The sequence below is a fragment of the Sciurus carolinensis genome, chromosome 4 (assembly GCF_902686445.1).
Source record: "Sciurus carolinensis chromosome 4, mSciCar1.2, whole genome shotgun sequence".
In the NCBI taxonomy this organism is placed as follows: domain Eukaryota; kingdom Metazoa; phylum Chordata; class Mammalia; order Rodentia; family Sciuridae; genus Sciurus; species Sciurus carolinensis.
In genome coordinates, this window is record NC_062216.1 from 64424 (window position 1) to 86164 (window position 21741).

The 21741-nt window shown below is 45.5% G+C and overlaps 1 long non-coding RNA gene and 1 pseudogene across 1 annotated transcript; both read right to left on the minus strand.

Moving 5' to 3' along the window:
* The window catches only part of LOC124982207 (ADP/ATP translocase 2-like), a 52825-nt pseudogene extending 37993 nt beyond the window's left edge, over nt 1-14832 (minus strand).
* Nucleotides 14833-17277: 2445 nt separating this feature from the next.
* On the minus strand, nt 17278-21633 carry LOC124983719 (uncharacterized). The gene is made up of 4 exons (XR_007108488.1): nt 21420-21633; nt 20841-20908; nt 18463-18547; nt 17278-17648 (listed from the first exon to the last, which is right to left on the minus strand). It is a non-coding gene; the product is annotated as an uncharacterized LOC124983719 (long non-coding RNA).
* Nucleotides 21634-21741: the final 108 nt, after the last annotated feature.

Consider the following 21741-nt stretch of genomic DNA (forward strand, 5'->3'; position numbering starts at 1 on the left):
TCATCATTCAATGCTTGCACTTGCTCTTTCATCTCATCATTCAATGCCTGCATTTGCTCCTTCATCTCATCGTTTGTTTCCCTGATCATTTTAATTATGTACATTCTGAACTCCCTTTCTGTCATTTCTTCTGCCATGCTGTCGTGGATTTTATTGATGTAACATCTAGATTTTTGGGGGGCATTTTCTTCCCTTGTGTTCTCATATTGTTCAGGAATCAGTGGGTCATCAAGATATTGCAGATTTCCTCTATTGACTTATAATGTCCCTGAAGATTGCTAGTATATCCCCTCTTATCCTTCAGTAGCCTGCAGTCTTGGAGGCCGGTTTATAATGCATTGCTCCACAAGGAAGTTGCCTCTCTAGGGTGGTGACCCTCAGGTGGGGTATATTCCCTGCTAGTGGGCAGAGGTGCTCCATTTGTTGACCAATGGTCATCCAAAGGGGAACTAGGCTGCGGCGCTGAGGCATGGCCTATTTGTTCCTGTGTCTCTGGTTTTACCAACCTTGTGGGAAAAACCTCACCCGGCGGGGAAGACTCAACCGTGGGGAGGTCTCGCTGGTCAGTTGCCCCTCCTAGAGGTTCCCCTCAATCTACAACTACCGCCTGGGCTGCGCTGTCTTCCTCTGCAACGTTCCCAGGGGCCCGGACCTACCTCCTGGGCCTGGGAGCCTCACCCTTCGCAAACGAATCTCCTTAGGCTGCCTCTCCTCAGACAATCTGCCTCAGTCTTGGAAACTTCGCTCCGCCCCTAGGTGTGTCTCTGTGCTGCTCTCCAGCAAGAAGCCGCCTAGGTCCTGGACCTGCTCTGCACCTAATCGCCTGGCTATGTGGCCCCTCCTCTGAGCAGCCACCTGGAGCCCCGTAAAATAGCTCCAAGACCCAGAGACCCACTACACACCTCTTCCTCCGGAGAGCCGCCCGGTGTTCCGACGCAGTCACTAGGAGTCCAAGCAACTCACTTCGCGTCTACCTCCGCCGCCAACCGCCCGTAGCCCTATGCAAGTCCACTCTGAGTCCAAGTGACCCACCCTGTTTCCTCCTCCTCCTCGGGTAGCCCCCCGGGTGTTCAGGAGCGGTCATTCGGAGACCAAGGGACACACCGCGCTCCTCCTCCAGGCAGGCCACCGGTGTTCAGGAGCGGTCACTTTGAGTCCAAACAGCTCACCGCGCAGCTCCTCCTAAGGCAGCCGCCCGGAGCCCCAGTGGTTGCTCCGAGTCCAAGCGCTGTGCTGAGCCGCCTCCTCTACGATGATCCCAGTTGTCCATGTTTACCGCTCCAGCGGGGGGGAGGGGTGTCTCGCCGAGCAACTCTACTTCACAAAGTTCCCTGCGTTCCGGGGCTACCGCCCCATCTCGGACACCTCCCCAACGGGAGAGACTCACCCGGCGGCTTTGAGTTGGTCCCAAGTCTCTCACTATCTCCTCTTTTGAATCCTGCGTCCTGGAGCAACATGAAATGCAGCCGCCCTCTAGTCCGCCATCTTGAAACCCCTCTATGGAGTTCTTAATTTGGTTTATTGTTTCCTTCATTTCAAGGATTTCTGTTTGGTTTTTTTCAATATCTCTAACTCTTTATTGAAATGATCTTTTGCTTCCTGTATTTGCTCTTTTAACTGTTGATTGGTGTGATCATTCAATGCTTGCCTTTGCTCTTTCATCTCATCATTTGCTTCCCTGATCATTTTAATTATGTACATTCTGAACTCCCTTTCTGTCATTTCTTCTGCCATGCTGTCATTGGATTTTATTGATGTAACATCTAGATTTGTTTGGGGCATTTTCTTCCCTTGTTTTCTCATATTGTTCAAGTATCAGTGGACCGCTGAGATATTGCAGATTTCCTCTATTGACTTATAATGTCCCTGAAGATTGCTAGTATATCCCCTCTTATCCTTCAGTAGCCTGAAGTCTTGGAGGAAGTTGATAATGCGGTGCTCCCCAAGGAAGCTGCCTCTCTAAGGGTGGTGACCCTCAGGTGGGGTATATTCCTTGCTAGTGGGCAGAGGTGCCTCCACTTGTTGACCAATGGTCATCCAAAGGGGAACTAGGCTGTGGGCTGAGGCAAGGCCTGTTTGGGCCTGTGTCTCTGGTTTTACCATCCTTGTGGGAAAACCTCACCCGGCAGGGAAGACTCACCCGGTGGGGAGGTCTCGCTGGTCAGTTCCCCTCCTAGAGGTTCCCCTCAATCTACAACTACCGCCTGGGCTGCGCTGTCTTCCTCTGCAACGTTCCCAGGGGCCCAGACCTACCTCCTGGGACTGGGAGCCTCACCCTTTGCAAACGAATCTCCTTAGGCTGCCTCTCCTCAGAGAATCTGCCCACAGTCCTGGAACCTTTGCTCTGCCCCTCAGCTTGTCTCTGTGTGGCTCTTCCACCAAGAAGCCGCCTAGGTCCTGGACCCTGCTCTGCACCTAATCACCTGGCTATGTGGCCCCTCCTCTGAGCAGTCACCTGGAGCCCCGTAGTCCCAGCTCCGAGTCCCAGTGACCTGCCACACACCTCTTCCTCCAGGCAGCTGCCTGGTGTCCCAGTGTGATCGCTAGGAGTCCAAGCAACTCACTGCGCACCTTCTCCTCCCAACAGCCGCCCATAGCCCTGGTGCAGTCACTCTGAGTCCAAGCGACCCACCGCACTCCTTCTCCTCCAGGCAGCCCCCCGGTGTTCAGGAGCGGTCACTCTGAGTCCAAACAGCTTACTGTGCACCTCCTCCTCTGGGCAGCCGCCCGGAGCCCTGGTGGGTCGCTCCGAGTCCCAGCATTGTGCTAAGCGGCCTCCTCTACAATGCTCCCAGTTGTCCGAGTTCACTGCTCCAGCGGGGGGAGGGGTGTCTCGTTGAGCAACTGTATACTTCACAAAGTTCCCTGTGTTCCAGGACTACCGCCCCATCCGGGATGCCTCCCCAATGGGAGAGACTCACCCGGGTGGCTTTGAGTTGGTCCAAAGTCTCTCAATATCTCCTCTTCTTGAATCCTGAGTCCTGGAGCAACATGAAATGCAGCCACCCTCTAGTCTGCCATCTTGAAAAACCCCTTGCTCAAAGTTCTTTACAAGCATTAAGCCATGAATCTTTCTGACGTGCACTATTAATTATGTGTCATTATGCTTTGTGTAATAGGTGGAAAACCTGGCTGGAGCGCTTCTGCTGTGCCAAGCCAGGGAGAGTGTCTTGTTCCAGTTTTTAAAGAGAGTGCTTTCAGTTTTTCTCCATTAAGAATGATGTTGGACATGGGTTTAGCATAAATAGCCTTTACAATTTTTTCTAGTATTTTGAGCATGAAGGGGTGTTGCATTTTTTCTGCATCAATTGAAATAACCATATGATTCTTATCCTTAAGTCTATTGATATGATGGATTACATTTATTGATTTACGAATGTTGAACCAACTTTGCATTCCTGGGATGAACCCCACTTGATCATGGTGAACTATCATCTTAATATGTTTTTGAATATGGTTTGCCAGAATTTTGTTAAGACTTTTTGCGTCTATATTCATCAACGATATTGGTCTAAAATTTTCTTTCCTTGATGTGTCTTTGCCTGGTTTGGGTATGAGGGTGATATTAGCTTCATAGAATGAGTTTGGTAGGGTTCCCTCTTTTTCTATTTCCTGGAATACTTTGAGAAGTATTGGAATGAATTCTTCTTTGAAGGTCTTGTAGATCTCAGCTGAGAATTCATCTGGTCCTGGGTTTTTCTTGGTTGGCTGGCTTTTGTTGACTTCTTCTGTTTCATTGCTTGATATTGATCTGTTTAAATTGTGTACATCCTCCTGGTTCAGTTTGGGAGGATCATATGTCTCATTTGTCGATGTCTTCGGTATTTTCTATTTTGTTGGAATATAAAATTTCAAAGTAGTTTCTCATTATGTTATGTATTTCAGTGGGTCATAATATTTCCTTTTTCATCACAAATTCTAGTAATTTGAGTTTTCTCTCTCCTTCTCTTTGTTAGGGTTTGTCTATTTTGTTTACTTTTTCAAAGAACCAACTTTTCATTTTGTCAATTTTTGAATTGTTTCTTTTGTTTCAATTTCATTGATTTCAGCTCTGATTTTAATTATTTCCTGTCTTCTACTACTTTTCATGTTGTTCTGTTCTTTTTGTAGGACTTTGAGATGTAATGTTAGGTTATTTAATTGTTGACTTTTTATTCTTTTCTTGAATGCTCTCCATGCAATGAATTTTCCTTTTAGTACTGCTTTCATAGTGTCCCAGATATTTTGGTATGTTGTACCATCATTCTCATTTACCTCTAAGAATTTTGTCTCCTCCCTGGTGTTTTCTGTTATCCATGCTTCATTCAATAGTATATTATTTAGTCTCCAGGTGTTGGAGTAATTTCTGTTTTTTATTTTGTCATTGACTTCTAATTTCATTCCATTATGATCTGATACAACACAAGACAGTATCTCTATTTTTTTGCATTTACTAAGGACTGCTTTGTGGTATAACATATGGTCTATTTTCGAGAAGGTTCCATGTGCTGCTGAGAAGAAAGCAAATTCACTCGTTGATGGATGGGATATTCTATATATGTCTGTTAAGTCTAATTTATTGATTGTGTTATTGAGTACTATGATATCTTTGTTTAGTTTTTGCTTGGTGACAGTGGTGTGTTAAAGTCACCCAGAATTATTGTGTTGGGGTCTATTTGATTCCTGGAATTGAGAAGGATTTGTTTTATGTACATGGATGCACCATTGTTTGGGGCATAAATATTTATGATCATTATATCTTCCTGATTTATGGTTCCCTTAAGCAGTATGAAATGTCCTTCTTTATCCCTCTGACTAACTTTGGCTTGAAGTTCACTTTATCTGAAATAAGGATGGAAACCCCCATTTTTTTTACTGAGTCTGTGTGCATGGTAGGTTTTTTCCCATCCTTTCACCTTTGGTCTGTGGGTGTCTTTTTCTATGAGATGAATCTCTTGAAGGCAGCATATTGTTGGGTCTTTCTTTTTAATCCAATCTGCCATTCTATGTCTTTTGATTGATGAGTTTAGGCCATTAACATTCAGGGTTATTATTGAGAAATGATTTGTATTCCCAGTCATTTGGCTTATTTTTGGTTTTTAAGTTGGCTTGGTTTCTCCTTTGAGTGGTTTTTCTCTAAGGTAGTTCCTCCCTTTGCTGACCTACATTGTTGTTTTTCATTTCCTCCTCATGGAATATTTTGTTGAGAATATTCTGTAGCACAGGCTTTCTATTTGTAAATTCTTATAACTTTTGTTTATCATGCAAGGCTTTTATTTCATCTTCAAATCTGAAGGTTAGTTTTGCTGGGTATAGGATTCTTGGTTGGCAATCATGTTCTTTCAGAGCTTGAAATATGTTGTTCCAGGCCCTTCTAGCTTTTAGAGTCTGGGTTGAGAAGTCGGCTGCTATCCATATTGGTCTCCCCCTATATGTAATCTGATGCTTTTCTCTTGCAGTCTTCAAAATCCTATCTTTATTTTGTATGTTAGGCATTTTCATTATAATGTGCCTTGGTGTAGGTCTGTTGTGATTTTGTGCATTTGGTGTTCTGTAAGCCTCTTGTATTTGACTTTCCATTTCATTCTTCAGGTTTGGGAAATTTTCTGATATTATTTCATTGAATAGGTTGTTCATTCCTTTGGTTTGTATCTCTGTGACTTCCTCAATCCCAATAATTCTTAAATTTGGTCTTTTCATGATGTCCCATAGTTCTTGGAGGTTCTATTCATGATTTCTTACCATCTTCTCTGTTTGGGCAACTTTATTTTCAAGATTAAATATTGTGTCTTCATTGTCTGAGGTTCTGTGTTCCAAGTGGTCTAGTCTATTGGTGATGCTTTGCATTGAGTTTTTTATTTGGTTTATTGTTTTCTTCATTTCAAGGATTTCCTTTTTTTTTTTTTTTTTTTTTGAGAATCTCTATCTCTTTGTTGAAATGATCTTTTGCTTCCTGCAGTTGCTCTTTCAACTGCTCATTGGAGTGATCATTCATAGCCTGCATTTGCTCTCTTTTCTCATCCTTTGCTTCATGAATCATTTTAATTATGCATATTCTGAACTTCTTTTCTGACATTTCTTCTACCATACTGAAACTGGATTCTATTAATATAGAATCTATGTTTGTTTGGATCATTTTCTTTCCTTGTTTTTTCATGTTGTTCATGTATCTTCCCCTCTAGCAGTGCAGATCTGGGGTATTGCAGTTTCCCCCCATAGGCTTATAGTGACCCTATAGGTTTCCAAAACCTTTTCTTTAAGGGGGAGATCAATATTAGCAGTGCCCAGTACAGACAATACCCAACCCTAAACCAAATAGCCCCTATGAGGATGTTAACAATATTGTCATAATAAACAGAATGAGTTCAATTATTATCTACAGTATAATAAATAGATTTGCAATAAGGTCTTCAGTTTCTAATGGAGGACAAAGAGGATGGGGAGGGGTGTAGGATGTAGCTGTTAGTGGGATATGAAAACAGTATACAGAAGTTCTAGATTGTAGAAAGAGTATAATCAAAAGAAGTTGGTTGTTAGCATGTGAAAAGGGAGAAAAACTCTGAGGGAACAGGTAAACAAAAGGAAAATAGAGCAAGAAAACTAAGGAAATAAAAACTTAAAATTTTTCAATAAGGAGGAAAAAAATCTACACTATAACAGTCATATAGTATTCAAACCTCCCAGTCTTCAGTAGCCTGATGCATGAGAGGTACCTGACAATGAGCTTCAAGTCTCCAGCAGGTGTCTCAGGATGGGATTTGCCCCACCTAAAGATGGGAGATACGGTTTCCAGGATTATCCAAGATGGTGCTCTGGCTTCCAAATGTGTTGGCAAATGGGGAGCTGCAGCTCGGGGTGTGGACGTGGTTGGCTGGAGGTCCTGGAGGTGGGGTGCAGTCAGTTGGTCTGGGGGTCCTGGTGGCAGGGAGCAGTCATTCGGTCTGAGGGCCCCAGAGGCAGGGAGTGGTTGGTCGGACTAAGGGGTCCTGGAGACGGGGCTCAGTCAGTCCGGCCAGGGGTCCTACAGGTCCTGGCTATTGTCTCAAAATGGCGGCAGCCACATGGAACCAAACCTGCAGGTACTGTGACAGTGAACTTCCAGGCAACAGCAGGCAGTTGGAGCTCCACTGGTGACCTGAGGTCAGTCTGACTGCTGTCAGGTGATCAGGAGGTGAACCTCGGGCGGTGGGTGATGGGTAGGTGAAAGGAAGGTGATGGACAGGCAAGAGGCAGGCAAATGGTAGATGGTAGGTACCAGACAGTGAGCAATCTGCACTCAAAAAGTAGTCGATATGCTGGCAGACTGCAAGTGATCGCAGTAAACAAATGGGGTAAAAGCAGGGGATCAATAAGCAGCAAAAACTGCCTCACCAAGAAAGATATCTTCTGCTTGAAACCCGAGTTATGGAGTGACAAGGAATGCAGCCTCCCTCTAGTTCACCATCTTGGATCCTCTTTACATTTATCCTTTTTTAAAAATATTCTTTTAGTTGTCAATGGATCTTTATTTTGTGGTGCTGAGGATTGAACCCAGTGCCTCACACATGCTAGGCAAGTGCTCTGCCACTGAGCCACAACACCAACCCTACATTTATCCTTTATATAAATTTTTACAAAAGTGGCACCAGCTATATCTAGTATTCTGCGTCTTCTTTTCACAGTGTGTGAAACTAGCACTAAACCCTGTCATCTATATTTTATCCTACCAGCTTGGTTGTTCACATGTAGGCTTTTATTACCTAAAGTCCCCTCTGAGCTGGAGGGCAGTGGGCCCCACGTGGACCTTGGCCCCTGGGTGTGCATCCCAGCCTCCTGCATGCAGTGTTGTTCCAAGCTCCCCATTTGGCCCCACTGTTCTGTTCTCTTTCCCTGCATTGATGTCACATCACTGCCATTGCTATGTGACACGAGCATGCCATGTTATTAACAGGGACCAAGCATGTGTATCTTTCCACAGTGCCAAAATCCATGGAACAACAGTAAATCTACAGGCCACAGCAGTCATCAGTGGCATTTCACTGAATACAAGTGGGTCACTTGGTAGTCATAAGCCGGACAACCAAAGGTTCTTTTATTACAAGTTAATTTCTAGATTCTGTAACATTTGAGTCACACATTTATGTGTGTGTGTGTGTGTGTGTGTGTGTGTGTGAGAGAGAGAGAGAGAGAGAGCGAGAGAGAGAGAGATACAGAAAGGCTAGGGTTAAGGCAGGTGGTCAGATAAGATTAGGAACCAGTCAAAGGACCTGTTCAGGGCACACAGCTATCAGAGTGCAGGAACTTAATCTAGGCCAAGATGTGGACAGACAGCACACAGTTTCAAGCACGCAGTTTCACAGTGTCAGCTTGAGATGTCAGCTTGGAGTGGGCTGTGTATGACATCACAGGCAGAGAAACTGCACTTTGCAAAAGCCAAAGAACAGAGATTTGCAAGTTTATTGCGATGTGATGTTCCTGGGCAAGGGTCATGATGAGTGACCAGGTGACAGGGTGCCATGTGCAGTCTGGCAGTGCCCCTCCTTTTATGGGTCTTGAGAGAGGGGGCATCCTTTGGAGATCTAGTGTGGTCTATAAGCTCAGGGGTCTGGTTTTTCCTGACATGAGTTTGACACAACCATGCATTCCTCTGCTTCTGATTAATTTCATGATTTATAAGTGATCATTCTTATCAGTTCACTTAACTTATTAGTTGGTACCTCATGATCATGCCAGGCAAATAGTGGTTGTTTACTTGTATAAAAAGGGCATAGAAGTATTCTACCTCCGCACTAACATTCAAAATGCAGTAGCTCATGGCAAACTACTGCTTTATAAGACAGAGTAAAACAGATTTGGGCACAGCCTGAGAGCCACTATTCTACACCATGGAGTCACTAGGGCAGGCTCAGCCTGAGAGCTGCTGTTCTGCACACCATGGAGTCACTCCACTGAGAACTGCTGTTTACACACCATGGAGTAGAGAACAATGTACCTTTGCAAAAAGTTGGTTTCTCATACATTCTCCCAATCTGACTCCCACAGCCCCCTAGTAAAGTTTTGACTGTTTTCCATCTCAAACCTTCTTAACCTTTATTAAGAAAGAAAATGCTAAACAGAGGAGCAAATAGACTCAGCAGCATCGTTTTTCTCCCGATCGTCATCTGCCTGGTGCCTTTTTCCTGTCTGACTGCTGCTTTCCACCCCCGCGTGGCCTGTGTCAACTCCAACCGGCTCCCTACCCAGCCACTGTTCACCCTCACAAGAGGCAGCTCTGTGGAGCCAGTGACGCCATTGGCCTGGCAGGAGGAGGGCTGGAGAGGGAGCCCAGAGGGCAGCATGCTCCAGGCCTCAGTCCTGGTCAGCCTCAGAAATAGCTCCCAGGCTTCCATACCCTGAGCTTCCTGAGCTCTGGGTGATGGCCGTCCTCCTCCCCAGCCCCTCACGCCAGGCTGCTCTTAGTTCAGAGCTGAACTACAGATGGTGAAAGTGACCTCACCCCAGGCTCAGGGCAGTAACGAGTCCTCCACTGAGTGGGTCACTTGGCACAGGCAGAGTTATGGATGGGTTTCCTCCAACCCTCAGCCCTGTGCTGAACCTCCAGAGGACAGCAGATTCTACCCTCTGCCTCCCCTCTTCTCTGACTCCTGCCCAGCTCTTGCCCTCAGGTGGGGGAGGGGCGGGGTGATGGGGAGTGGCTGCAGGAGGCTGGGGCTGCTGGAAACCTGCTGGGCTGCAACCCCACCTTCTCCTGAGCCTGGCACCTGAGACCCCAGGGACACAAACTTCAGGTTCTTCTTCCAGCTTGCGTTCCTTGAGAAACCCCACCTGGGGACAATTAATGCCTCAGCCTCAGGGAAACAGACCGCAGTACATTCCCAGTTAGAAGACAAGCAGGCAGGGAGCATGTGATTCAGAAAAGTGAATGAGAGGGCAAGTGAGTTTCCATCTTTCACCTGACAGAGGAGAGCTGTAACAGAGGGGGCTAATATTCTCAGAGAGGAAGACAGGAGTAGATCTCTCTCATACTGTTTTCTGCAGGTGTTTCCCTGAGCTCTGCTTCCAAAGGGTAGCTCTCCAGGCACAGCCAGAGATTATTATCATGGAGTTGGCATTCACTGTCTATGGCACTCACAGTTGATTCATTCTGTAAGGCACCAAGTAGCAACACTTGCAGTATCTTACCCATTTGACTTTCAATGTTGAGCTCTTTGGAAATTAAAAGTGTTTTTCCATGTCTTTCCAACAAAATGAAGATGCTGTTCCAGGTTGCCTGGCCCCTCCCCACACAGTTCCCCAGGATCTGCTGCCAGGTGAGGAAATATCAGCAGCCACTCTCTGGCTCTCTGGCCAGTTCATTCCTTCTGGAGTAGGGGGCAACTGAATGACTTCAGTTCCACTCAGCATATTTACCAATGCTTCTCTTAAAATAATGGAGAGTTCTCTCTGGACACCTTGCTACATCATTGAAGTAGGCCTTAAATTAGGGTCAAGAATGTCTAACTTGAAATCCCTTGGTCACTGGTGAGCAGAGCAGGGATGTGAATGGAACGTTGCTCCTGACTCATCTGTACACCTGGCCTGGGTAGTAGTGAGAGGCTCACAGATCACAGCTTCCACCATCCATTCCACTTCTCTTTACTCACTTTGTACATATGTTCATTTTTAGAAGATTAAATGGCATCCCACAAACCACATTGACATACTTTTTCAAACTCAAAATCCTCCCTCTCCAAGTGAGTTTCAGCCAGCTAGAGAATGACAGGTGGCATTTGTGCCACGAAGTGGGGCCAATTCACCAGATAACAGGTGACAGGAAGGGGTGTGTGATCACCACACCAGGCCTAGGAGGAATGCTGGTGCCCTTTGGTCACCTAAGCATCACTGTGTAGGAAGTGCCACTTCATCCCTGTTTCAGCAGAGGGAACTGCAGCCCAGGGTCCCAGGCTGGCTGCATAGAGCTGGGCTTTGCTGGGCAGCCTGATGCTGGGCCTGCTGCCTTTACTACTGGGAGCAGTCAGAGCTGTCTTGTAGTGGGCTTCTCCAGAGACCCTCACCATAATTTTTCTTATCAACAATATATCAGCAAAAATTTCTGCAATGAACTTAAGGTGGTTTGAAACTTCTGTTTCTATAAGGGTTAAGTCGCTCTTTCTTGCAAAAGCTAAATTTGCCCACAAACTTGATGAAGTACAAAATGAATTAGTACTTCTGCTTTCTGTGGTAAAAACTTGTGAAACCTCTATCTAGCCTAAAAATAAGGGACAAAGAGTAACATTTATGTACCCAGCCACTGACAAGAACCACCCCACTAAGTATAAAGTTTAAAGAATTTCCAAACTTGGGATCCAGAGATTCTTAGACGACAGCCACTCTGGACCACTGCAGCTAATAAACCTGCTTCCTGCTAGTTCCTCAGGTGTCCAGTCCTGATGCCAGACTGTCAGGCTTGGTCTTGCTCCACCACGGAATCTGGGCCAGTGGCCACATCAGGTCTGCCACCTAGGAACTGCAGCTTGTCATCATTTGGTACTGTCCCACAGAAGACAGCCTGGTTTCCAGGGAGTCTCACATCAGTGCCGTGGGGAGGATTCGCGGTTGCTCATACCTTGACCCTTTGGAGCCATCATCGGCCTTGCGGCAGCTGTGCACTAAGATGGTGAGAAAAAGCAAGTAGGACAAACCCTTCCAGGGAGATTATCGCAAGCCACGTAGCCAAGACAGCCTCCACTGGCTTTTTGTTCAAGCCCAGCTCAGAACAATAATTTCTCTATCTGTATTTTTGCATGATGCTATCAGTAGACCTTGGCAGATGCTGTAAAAACATACATACCAGCTACCACTGCATTCCTGAAGGATACCTGTGAGGATGTTGCCTATTACATTCCTCAGTATTGCCTATTTTATATATATATATATATATATATATATTACCAGGAATGTCTTTGGTTTTCTCAAGAATGTTGTACATTTAGGCAATGGACAAAGCAAATCATGAACTCATGGTTCAGTATTTTCTGTTTTACTTTAATTCAAATTTGACTTAACTTCAGTAATAATGTAAACGTATGCACATATGTGTGTCTGTGTGTTAAGTATGCATGTGTGTGCATGTGTTAGTGTGTGCATGTGTTGGGTCTCCATGCGTATGTGCATGTGTTGTGTATGTGCATGTATGTGTTTTGAATGCTGTGTATGCATTTGTGTTGAATGTGTATGTGTATGCATGTGTGAATCTGTGCATGTACATGCATGTGCATGTATGTGCTGCTTATATCTGTGTATGCATGTACATGTCTGTGTATGTGTTTCAGTGTATATGCATGTTGCATGTGTGCACATGTGTCTGAATCTGTGTGTGCATGTACATTTGTGTTGAGTGTATTTATGTGTGTCTGTGTGTACGTGCATGTGTGTTGTCTGAGAATGTGTGTACCTGTATGTGTATGTCCAGCTCTTCCTGACTCTTCTAGCCCATCAGCTCTCAATTCTAACTCCTATGTGCTCATGTATCTTTTCATTTCATTAGTTTTTCTGTGTGACCTCAGTGATTTGGCATTTGATAAAACATTAATAAATACTTCATTTCCTGTTTTTGCTCCAGGCTGAAATCTATTTCCTCACTCTCTCCCTCCTCATAGAACTCACAGGCTAATGCAAACACAATGATACCAACTCCAGCTCATTCTAGCCCTCCTGTCTCACCTGGGGGTGAAACTGAGCCATGCCTGGAGAGCACAGCCTGGGATATATTCTGACCCTTTGCAGAACTGTGGATGTCCATCCCACACCCACTGTCCTCAACAATGCCAGATCTGGGACTCTGGGGAGCCACTTTTCCCATCTTAAAAGTACAGAGATCTCCCTCTAATACTAGATTAAATTGTTAGTTACACATTTAATATATCACCTCTATAAGAGCTCTAAAAGTAACCAAACTCCACATGAAAAGAAACTGCAAACAAACTTATTCCATTCTACTCAGGACCAACAGGGACATGTACCACCATCCACAGTATCCCAGGATTATCAAAGTCCCCCCATTACAGAAGCCTCCCAAAACTTGCTGTGGAGGGCAACCCAGACTCAGTTCCTGCTGGGCCCTGCCTTTGTCCTCAGTCCCTTGATTTGACCTCTCTAAATTATCTTTATTTGAGGGTCTCCTTGATTTCCTGCTGGGATACTACTACACCTGAAAAAGTAGAATCAAGTATGTAAAGTAGACTTCTTTCCATTCCCTTTGGCAAAATAAATACCCTGTACAGAGTCATTTGATGCTCTGTCTTCATCTGATAAGACTGAAAAATATGTAAAATCTCTTGGGAGGAGGCAAGAGACAGAGGATGTCAAAGCCAGAGGGCCCTCCACTGGCAGGTGTGCAAGTTGAAGCTAATCTGTTGCCTTCTTATAAAAGCCCTTTTAAAAGTCTAATGGATCTCAAGTGAGCAGATGGCTTGTCCTGTAGAGCACTCATGTAGCGTGCAGCATGGCCCAGGGTTCAAGCCCCTGGCCCCTGGGGGTTGGGTGGAACAAAAAGATACAAAATTTTAATAGCTCTCACAAGAATTGTGGAGAGCATAACTACCTTTCATTCTGAAAATCAGCTGCAGAAAGTATGTTATTTTTTCTTCAAGGTTTTTAAGAATACATGCCATTTCCTGTGGACCTCCAAGTTTGTTGGAGTGGTCATGCTAGCAGAGTATTTTCTATCCCTGCAGTTTTCTCCTCGTAGGGCAAGATAGGATCTTGAGACACTAATCTTGCTTTTCTTCTCTCTGCTTTCTTCCATGTGATTTTGCGCCTGGTCAGTTCCAGCATCCACACTGCCTTGTACTTGAGTACAAGTACACCCTGAGTACTTGTGACTGGCGGTGTTTCATGTGTCGCCTGAAAACTCAACACTGAAGATCCCCATGCACCCTGAGTACTTGTGACTGGCGGTGTTTCATGTGTCTCCTGAAAACTCAACACTGAAGATCCCCATGTGATACATGAGTAGGGACTAGGTTGTCTTTGAGAAGATTTTAGGCTAGGATAAAAAGCAGAATCAAGAGCAAATGCTTTATTCCTTCTGCCTCTCAACAGCAATAAGTTAACAGGAGGCAGAGGGAACAATGCCCAAACACTTAGCCAGTGTCTGCAGACTTCGCCCTGTTGCCGGAGCACATGAGCTGGGTCCTTTTTGCCACCTAGCCCATTATTTATTCTCTCCTGTCCTTGAGATTCGGACTTTCCATCATCAAGCCTCCTCCCAGAAGAGAGGCTTCAGCATTTGATAACCTGGCAATTCAAAAGGGAAATCTCCCAGTGCTTGGGTGAGATATAGACACCCACTCCTGGCACCAGTGAATGCCCATCTGGAGTCTAATTGAAGAAAAAACTTATGGTCCCTCCATTTCTTTGTCTTTTAACATCGTCACAAGTATACATCATTATTCACTGATAAGTCGAAGATTTTTAGTTGCTATCAATCCATTTTAAGGTGGCCTTTAGGAGACCCCCAAGTTATGTTATTATTGCTCTCTCTCTGCATGGCTCTCTGCTAGAAGGTTGGAGAATAAACTTATGCAAAGTGGATTGAACATCTACACCCTGGGCAGAGCCAATTTTTTTTTGCTTCCTTTCTTTAAGTAGGCCCTAAACATGAGTTAAATGGTGTGATTTGCCAAAAATGGAGAGGTGTAAAAGAAAAAGTTTAGCTATAGCTAAACTGCCAACAGCTGGACTGACAAACCTGCTTCCACATGGCCAGAGGAATCTAGTCACTAACAGTGCCCGTGAACAACTCCAGCAGCCTGAGCACACAGTGGTCACCCAGCAGATGCAACCACCACTTTATTACTACTATTCTCCTTTTTCCCAAAGAGCCTACCTCATCGTGTGTCTGGGAAGTCTCTCTTGTCTTCTGATAACTGGACAAGAGAGTCATACCCACCAAGTACCCTCATACTGCCTTTTATATTTACCTATATGGTCAACTGCATTGTATGCTCATTTTCCATGTGTCTCTGAGCCAAGTCTGGTGTCCTCTCAAGACAGCCCTAAGGCCTCCCTAGTATTCTTTTAGGAGAGATTTACTAGCAATGAATTCTCTAATTTTCTGTTTATGTGGGAGTGTCTCATCTCTTCACGTTTGAAGATTAATTCTGCTGGAAATACAACTTCACTGACTTCTGCCATGGGCAGTGTGGATGCATCTCTCAGTGTCTCTGGCCTGCATGGTTTTTGGTAAGAAACCCGCTGCCAAGCCTGCTGAGCTCCCTCCTACAGCCTCACCCTTGCAGCCATTCTCATTGTTTCCAAGATTGTGTTTTGGCTTTCAACAGTTTAGTTATGATGTGTCTAGGTGTGAATCTCTTGAGTTCATCCCACTGGGGGATAAAATGTGGTTGTGTTGAGCTTCTTGGATGAGTAGATTAGTTTTCCTTCACATTTTAGAAGTTTAGACCACTGTTTCTTCAAACACTTGTTCTGCCCTTTCCTCTCTCCGCTCCTCCTTGGACTTACTGTGCATCTGTTGGCATACATCACTCCCTTTTTGCAGCTGGGTATAAGCACAATTGAGATCTAAATGGTGGTGTAACACTTTCAGAAACTCTATTTAAGAGTGAGGAAAGATGCCCTTCTCCCCTTCCTCCTCCCTCTTTTGCCTGGAATGTGGATATAATGTCTGGAGCTCCAACAATGGTCTTGGGGCCGAGCTGACCTTAAGGATGGAGACCACATATGTCAGAGATCTGGGAGCCTGATGAGTATCTGGACCCATCATGCTTTAGGCCTACCAATATTCAGACTACATTTTCTGAATTTCTTTTATGTGAAAGAGAAATAAACATCTGGATTAGCTATTATTATTTTAGATTTTCCTAAGACATGTATCATGTAAGCAATGGAATTCTCTAGTGTAAATTTGCCATGAAACACAAGATACCATCAGTTACGAAGAGTCAGAGTCCTTTTCCAGGGACTCTAATAATGGTAACATTTTAGGCTGCTTCCAGTGGGTCTCAAAGACACTGAATAGCTATTTATACAGTGTGGAAATGACCACCCAGATGGCAATGGAGCTTTGGGACCGCCCATCAGGAAACCATGATTTGCCTTGCTCTTCAAGGCACACACACACATTTGTGGTAATTTCAGGTCATTCCTCAAATTGTTTCTCCTACAAAAGTTCCTCATACTTGTTGGTTGACTTCTTATACCCCCTTTCTATCTTGCTACCACAGCCTTTGACAGAGCTGAGGCCATCTGAATGTGGAAGCGAAGCTTCTGTATTCTGATTTCTTTTCCACGTGTACCTTAAGCACCTGCATCTCCAGGAGACAGCGTCTGCACCAGGGAGCACAGCACTCTGCATGGAGCTGCTGCTGGCAATACTGTCTCCTTAGTGGCTACTCAACTGAGTTGTCCAGTTAACCTCTCTGATCTCAGGGATGAGTCAACCTCCTCAGTTTCTTCCTTGGGTTGGTTTGCCTCAGAGTTCTTCCAGGGTATCTATAAAACATGCAGCTGGCTTTGGTTTCCTAACTTGATGATGTTCCTTGCTCTGACTTTTGACATTTTTCACTCCATCTCACTGGGAAACAGTACAGAAGTTCTTCCAGGAAGAATGCTTTCAACAGAGCAGCCAAATGGGAGACCTTCAGCAACGCCCTGCTCACTGCTAACTTGGTTCACTCATATTGCCTGGGGTTCTATGTTGGAGTAAAGACAAGACAATTTGGAGAAACAAGAGGCAACCTTGCTGACTTTGTGCCATTCTGACTTCACTCACACACGGAGGTGGACCACAACACCTAAGAGTGGGCTGAAGAAAGGGAAAGGAAGAGGCAGTTACTAGGTTGGGTCCTTTATACAATGAAATAAGTTCTCATATAGACTCATTCTCCAGGACACTGTGGGCTTCAGCCAACTTGGTTCTGAAGATAGGGTCAGGACCCTGGCTTAAATTCTCTCTTTCTGTCATGCTACCATAGCCTTAGATGCAGCTGAAGCTTCATCCAAGCGTAGAAGCTAAGTTTCTGTGTTCTGACTGTATCTTTTCCATGTGTGCCTTACACATCGTTACTCCCAAGAGCCATGACTCATTTGTGTTGACAACTTCTCCCATTCAGTTTCTAATGTCATAAGGACCTCTGCTAATTGACTCTACCTTAACTCCTTTTTCTCCCAAAAGTTATTGGAAGACTGTTTAGTGTGGCCATTAAACATGTTATCATTTTATTACTCAAAACCAAACCAGAAGTAAATTTTCCAAAGTCATGTAGCAGATTATCATAATGTTTATTACTACAACCCAGATACAGTAAAAATGCTGCCTTCCTGTTGAGTCTGGTTTTTAAAATTCCATCAAAAATAAACTTCTGCTGACAAAACTGACTGGGAAGTCCCATATGGCTTGACCTACTGTCCTGCCACCTATGATTTATTAGGCTCGCAGGTGAAGCCCTTGGGACAGGCTCTGTGGCAGGTGGTCATCATTTATACAGCTGTGTCCCTGACCAGTAGCTTGGAAAATCCCACTACTGGACACTCTTGCACTTGGGAACACTCCTGCCAAAATGGCTAGGGTGAAGGCTTATGAAAAAATGGAAACACCAACAGTTGTCAGTTTGTTGCAGGAGGCCTATGGTGTACGCTGCTCAAAGTGGTTCTGGATCCTCAGCTGGGTCACTAGAAATTGCTCATGGCTGGAGAATACACAACATGCAAGTTAGAAACACTACAAATATGGACTGTGCACACCCTGACCCTCTTCTAAAGGGCTGGCTCACCAGCACACCACTGGACACAACCCAGTCGGGTACCTGGCCATCCCCATGGACTGAATGTTGTGTCCCCAAGACTCATTCATTGAACCTTCACCATGTGAGGACACAGCAAAAAGGTGCCATCTGGGAACCAGGAAATAGACTTTAGCAGATACCCAGTCCACTGTGGACTTTCACCGTGGAGAGTGAGCAATGTACCTCTGTGGCTGATAAGCCACCCAGTCTGTGGTGCTTGCTACTGCAGCCTGAATGAACTGAGATAGCCCTGCTTTTCCAGAACTCCACAGTGCCTCATGGCCTTTGCTCTCCATGAAGACAACCCCAACTCGCCTCTGCCACATCTCTGCAGTTCATCTATAGATGGGTGGCCAGATTCTGTGTTTGATTTTTTTCTCCTAGCTCCCTGCACCACACAGCTCCCAGGTCTAACTGATGGTGTGGCCTCCTCACCTACTCTCTGTCTACATGGTCAGCAACTCATGGCCCCTTCCTGCAGGTGGCTGGTCTCCTACCAGAGCCCCTCTGCTACCTGCGCCCTCCCCTGCCACACACACCCAAGTTCCCTTCAATGTGTTTGCTCATTTGCCCCCAGATCCTGGAGCTTCATGATCCTCTCAGTAGGAGGAGGTTGGTCAACCCCATGAAGCAGCAGACCAGGGAGCCAGAGGCAGTCCCAGGGCCAACCCAGCCTCTGGAGGTCCTGCTGTGTCAGATGACTGAGGAGGACACCTACACCAAAAGTGGCCAAGCATCTGAGGGTCCAGGGAGAGGGTTCTAGGATTTCAGGCTCCATGGCCACAGGGTCAGATGCCATCCGCCTATTGGGAAGAAAGTCAGGTGTGAAGTCAGGACCTGGCTCAGGGTGGGGCCCTGCTGGCCCCATGCTCACTGCCTGGCACTGTGAATGTGCAAGCTTTGTCTGCCAGGAGCCTTAGGCTCCATGGAAAAGGTCCCTTTCAGTCCTAACCTACTGCTCATTTATTTCATCACCTGGATCTCATGTAAAGCAATATTAAAGCAAGAGAAGCATGTCACCCTGGAAATAATATAAATTCAATGAACTAACATTGATGCCACATTTGATGTGACTTCAAAGTCTGGACTTGATCCAGCATGTCAGGAGCACTTGAGTTGTGTGGATCCAGCATTTACATCTGGGATTAGCAGCCTGTCTACTGCATCTCTCTCCTGCCTTTCCCACAGTTAGAGACAGGCTTTCATGGCTCCTGAAAGACTTTCGCCTTCCTTCAAAAAGCTTTCAGTTTTTTGAAGAAAAAACTCAGTTTTTTGGGAAACTGAGATTTTTTTTTTAAGTAAAGGGCATGGGTGAGCTAAGATTTAAATAACTGAAGGAAATCATAGATGCCATAATGGTCTAGTGAGCAATAAGGACAATACTCCCCAGAAGGGTGGGAGCAAGAGGTGCACTTGTCACAGCTGGTCAGTGAGGTGCTTTGCAGGAAGGACAGGCCAACAGGCCTGAAGCACAAAGCCTGGTCCCACCTGTACCCTCTTTCTGGCTGCTGTGTGTGCCTCTCACACCTGCAGGTGGGAAACGTGCTCAGAAGGTGCAACCTATGAAATGCAGATATTGGTTCCACCTGTTTTCCTTGCTCATGCTGTGCATGGGGACAGGGAGCTGAAAGTGGAGTCACACTAAGGTCTGGACATCAGAGTAGGAGTGAACTGCAGTGGGTGGCCATGGGGTTTTCATATCAGACTTTCTGTTCCAATCAGACACACTCCATGTGGGACAATTACCAGGCACCTAGGTGTACAGACCTGAAATCCAATTCTAACCAAGAGAACTGAAAAATATAAGCAATGGCATGCTTACCCCAGCCGTCTCCTGTCTTTGGCCTCAGCCTGGCTGCCCACTGGTGTCTGAGCCCATAGACTATACCACTTCCAGCCCTTCCAGAGAGCAGCTGTGGCTGCATGGCCCCCTGCACATCTGTGCACTCATGGTGCTCACTGCCTGCTTTCTCACCAAGTATTGCCACCCATGTTGCATAGGGTAGAGCTACCAAAGATCAAGGATTCTTGCTTTGTACTGGCACAGGTGATGATTTAGTTCTTTTTCCTTTCCTTCCTTTTTTTTTTTCTTTCTTTTTGGTGGGGGTGGGGGTGCTGGGAATTGAACACTGAATTCAGTAACTCACACATACTATTCAGTATTATTGCTGCATGGAATGAAGTGGTCTTTACACATTGCACAAAGACCCCACCACACATACTATGCTCTGTGTTCCAAAGAGTGATTCCAATGAGTGATTTCCTGAACCTGTAGGGGATGAAGTCCAGGTAGTTCCATGGGCTGGGGTGCACAGACTGTGTGCACAAGAAAGGCCAGCACACCGAGCTCAGGGAGGCATGGACCACTAGGTGCCTGTACCCAGAGACCACCTGCTCACTGCCAAGAGACATTGTGGTGGCAAGCGCAGCACACAAAGTTTAAATTTCTCCAACTCCTTGTATACCATTAGGATTAGATTGCTTAAAGAAAAAAGAAGTATTTTCCCCAAGTATGTAAATGTATTAAATGAGTCAAATGCCCAAAAACATGTGGTAAGAGGGCATCTCCTTTCTGCTCACCATGTCCCCATGCAGAGGCCTTTTACCTGGGCCACTTCTCCAAGACCCCAGTGGCACCACAAGTTTAGAGAACTTTTTCTTGCTTCTATGAGTACTTTCGCTCTATCCTTTGGTGACATTCCGGGGGGGGGGACCAAACACATTAATCTTCACAGGGCAGACAAGTATTGTAGCAAAGTACTCAATGGATGTAGTCCATTTGAACCTGTCTGAACCACTTCTGGGGGTTCCCAGGGTTATTCTATAGGTATCTGCTGTTGCTCTGTGGGCTCTTGATATTACTGTGTTCCTGCTATTACTCTGGCAGGCTACTGTTGCTTTGTGGGTTCTGTTGTTATAGTGTGGGTTCTTGTACTTCTGGTGTTATTTTATAGACTATAATTATTTTGTGAGCTCCTCAAATTATTTGGCTCCTCAATACAGCCAGCAGAATTCCTTCATATGGAATTGTGTGGATGCTAGCAAATTAGGTTAACATATACACGGATGGTCCCTGACTTACAAGATCGTACTTACATGACATTTGACTTCAGTGTGGTGTGAAAGTGCAACCATTTGATTCTTCTGTTCCTCATTTCCATACACTAGTTGATAAATCACATGAGACAGTCAACCCTTTATTATACAGTAAGGTTTGGGATAGCTGTGCCTGACTGAGCTGTTGTAAATGTTCTGAGCATATCTAAGGTGGGCTGCACTGTCATGACATTTGGTGGGTTAAGTGTATTAAATGCATTTCTGGGTTACAACATTTTAAATTTACATGGGTTTATCAGGATGAGCTGTGGCAAGCTAAGGATCATCTCTGTTGAAACCGCCCCATTGTAGTAGCAGATCTGGCTTGCTATCTACCAGCAGTTAACCTTGACCCAACAGTCCCAACTATAGAGATTTACTTGCAAATACACTTACACTAGTTGAACAAACAAGAAAAAATACAGTCGATGGGCACTGTTTAGAAGCAAGGGACAAAGGAGAAGGGCAGCACTACTGCCTAGTTCGGCCCATGATCAGGTCTACATTGCTTTTAAAGTAACCAAAATCACTATTAGAATAAGCACATCAGAAATGACTATTTTCAAATAGAATACTTACCTGCCGGTAATGTGTTCCATATACAAAAACTCATTCTGAAAGGGAAGACACTAAAATTGAACGTGCACGTTTGCTTGTAACGCACGAGGCACTTTCAGGTATTTTGCTCGCCGCTCGCACACGCACACACACCCGCGTACGCCGAGCGTCGGGGCGCTGAAGCTCGCTCGCTTCCTGGCAGTGGCTGCCGGCCGGCACCGGTGCTCACCTGGGAAGGTCGAGACACGGTACCGCACCCTGCGGTGAGGGCCCCGCAGACGCCTACGGCCCCGCCCCATGCCCCGCCCCGTGCCCCGCCCCGTCTGCCGGATCAAAGGGCAGC